The 3,449-nt window shown below is 39.8% G+C and overlaps 1 long non-coding RNA gene across 1 annotated transcript in view; it reads left to right on the forward strand.

Annotated features, from left to right (window-relative positions):
• LOC106873515 (uncharacterized) overlaps positions 1-3,449 on the forward strand; it is a 94,726-nt gene that overhangs the window by 9,549 nt on the left and 81,728 nt on the right. The window lies entirely within an intron of this gene.

The following is a 3,449-nucleotide window of genomic DNA, read 5'->3' on the forward strand; positions in this document are numbered from 1 at the left end:
AAGGCGGGGGAGGCAAGAGTGAAGAAAGAATAGGTGGAGTGTGGGTTAGGCTGAGGGTGGGGTAGAGGTAGGGGTATATATCGATCGATTGATCGATCGATAGATAGATAGATAGATAGATAGATAGATAGATAGATAGATAGATAGATAGATAGATAGATAGATAGACACCTGGCCATGATTTTTCTATGAGTTCCTTTCTTTGTACAACAGCTAACTTGTAACTTTTCGAGTCAAACTTAGATCAAGGGAGATAACAAAGGAAAATCCTTTGTATAGCTTGAACTAATTTAGTTAAGAGAAATTTACACAGAACCCGTTTTCAGTTCTTCTTCTTTTCGTTTGGCGCTGGCGAGAGAAGCACCTCATTCGAGGCACTGCACAACGTTCACTCTCTCTCTACGTGTCACACCAAAGAGGTATATTCTGGTATTCTTTCTCTCTCCTTCCATCTCTTCTCCTAACAGTCAACAAAAGATGAAGTTAACTACCTACAGAATGGATGAAAGAACTGCAAATAATCTGTGTACAGCAACAACTCTAACCCTAACCCTAACCCTAATTATATCTTACATTGTAATGATATAATAAAGACTATATCAATTAATATTTTCTTCTTCTCATTTATTTACTACACATGAGGATGTGCTCAAAAGTTCCTGTGGCTTTGGGTAAAAGAAAACAGAGAAACATAATTTAATTGTGATTTTATTTAACATATTCCCTTCTCAGATTCACACACTTCTTGCAGTGGTCTTTCAGTTTTTCTAAGGCTTGTAATAGAACTCAGAATGTTGGACCTCCAGCCAAGCCTTTCGTAACACCTTTAGATCCAGAAACTTTTCAGCACCTCCTCGTACAGGTATGTGTGTATGTATGTATGTATGTACGTACGAGGGGGTGCTGAAAAGTTCTTGGATTTGGTAAAAGAAAATACAGGAGGATCAGTTAATTATGATATTATTCAACATATTCCCTTTTCAGATTCACACACTTATTGCAACGATCCTTCAGTTTTTCGAAGCCCTGAAAAAGTACTCGGTTGGTTAGGCCGCCAACCTTGCCTTTTGCGATACCCTTAAAGTTGGGAACTTTTCAGCACCTTCATCGTATAATCGTTACATATATATATATATATGGGACAGAGATTTTGTATGATGTTGTATTTCCAGCATAAGGCCAGACATTTATGGGGAGAAATTAGTTGACTAAATCAATCATGGTAAGTACTGTCTCAAGTCCAGGGAATCACAGGATCGGTTACCATGGCATATTAGTAACCAACATCACAATATTAACTCCTGAACGGAACAGTAGCCGTCGCAGGGTTACTCATTTACAGCTGAGTGAACTGGAGTAACGTGAAAAGGAAGAGTTTCGCTCAAAAAAACGATGCTCCACCCAGTCAGAGAGTCGGAACCACTATCTAACGACTTTGATTGCTACTCCCTAACCACTTGGCCATGCATTTTCACTGGATTAAATAAACCACAAAGAATAAACTCTAAAGAATTCTGTCCGATGGTCTAATCATCCTGCAACCAACCCTCCTCAGCCCCTCCTCCCACTTATAATAATGGTTTCTGATTTAAGTACAATATCAGCAAATCAAAAGGGGCCTAGCCGATACCATCGACCCATATACTATGCTAGTATTTTTTTTTTTATCAACCCAGGAGAAATGGAAGGTGAAGTTGATATTGGAATAATCTGAAATCAAAACGCTAAGGTGGAAGAATTATCTAGTTTCAAATTTTGTTCGAAGACCAGCAATTTCGGAAGACGGGGTAAGTCAGTTACATTGACCTCAGTATGTAACTGGTACTTATATGATGGCCCGTGAAAGGATGAAAAGCAAAGGAATTTGAACTCAGAGCGTAGAACCTGAAGAAATGCCGCCAAGTACTTTCTCTGGCGTATTTACGATTCTACCAGATCCCTACCCTAATAATAAGCCGATTCATTATAGACACAAGGCCCACAATTCGGAAGAGAGTCTAGTCGATTACATCGACCCAAGTGATGAACTGGTATTTATTTTATCGACTCCAAAGGAGTGAAGGACAAATTCGACCTCGGCGGAATTTGAACTCAGAACTTAAAGATGGATGAATTGCTGCTAAACATTTTTGTCAGGCAACGTAAAGATTCTACTAGCTCACTTCCTTAGAAATGATAACAACTGCAGGAACAACAACAATAATAATAATAATAATCCATTCTACTATCGGCACAAGGCCTGTAATTTGGGGGAGATGAGTCAATTTCATGAACCCCAGTGCGTAACTGGTACTTATTCATCGACTCCGAAAGGATGAAAGGCAAAGTCGACCTCATTTGAATTTGAACTCAGAACGTAAAGACGGACGAAATACCACTAAGCATTTTGCCCGGTATGCTAATGATTCTGCCAGCTCGCTTACTTCAATTATTATTATTATTATTATTATTATTATTGCCACAAGGGCAACTTGGGAGAGTGTTCATCAGGCACTTATTTTATCGGTCCCGAAAGAAATGAAAGGCAAAGTCGACCTCGACGGGATTTGAACACAGAACACAAGGACGGTCGAAATGCCGCCAAGCATTTTGCTCGGCGTGCTACCGATTCTGCTAGCCCGCCACCTTAATAATAATAACAATAATAATAATGATACTAATAATAATAATAATAATAAATTTACTCGGAAGCATTGATCATCCTGGGCATATATGTAGTAGGAGACACTTGTCCAAGGTGCCGTGCAGTGGACTGAACTCAAACCATAGGGTTTCACAGCAAGCTTCTTAACCACACAGCCATGCCAGTATCATATTACTCTTTTAATATTTTACTTGTTTCAGTCATTTGACTGTGGCCATGGTGGAGCATCGCCTTTAGTCGAAGAAATCGACCCCAGGATTTATTCTTCGTAAGCCTAGTACGTATTCTATCGGCCTCTTTTGCCGAACCGCTAATTTACGGGGACGTAAACACACCAGCATCGGTTGTCAAGCGATGGTGGGGGACCAAACAAAGACACACAAACTTATACACGTACATACATACATATATAGATAGATAGATAGATGGCGGGCTTCTTTCAGTTTCCGTCTGCCAAATACACTCACAAGGTTTTGGTCGACCCGAGGTTATAGTAGAAGACACTTGCCCAAGGTGCCACGCAGTGGGACTGAACCCAGAACCATGTGGTTAGTAAGCAAGTTACTTACCACACATCCAATCCGGCGCCTAGATGAAATACAATATTTAATTTTCTTTTATATCCTTTGAAATTCTGAGATGAAAATCAGATTAAATAACAGAAAGAGCTAATATTCTGCATAGCATATATGCTCACTGCAGAAGGCAATAACGCAGCTTCGATGAAATCAGCTGTTGACGAATCCAGTAGCCTCTTTATTGGGAGAGAAGACCATGTTTTTATAACCCAAGCATGTAGGTCATG

This window comes from Octopus bimaculoides, chromosome 15, assembly GCF_001194135.2.
Source record: "Octopus bimaculoides isolate UCB-OBI-ISO-001 chromosome 15, ASM119413v2, whole genome shotgun sequence".
In the NCBI taxonomy this organism is placed as follows: Eukaryota; Metazoa; Mollusca; class Cephalopoda; order Octopoda; family Octopodidae; genus Octopus; species Octopus bimaculoides.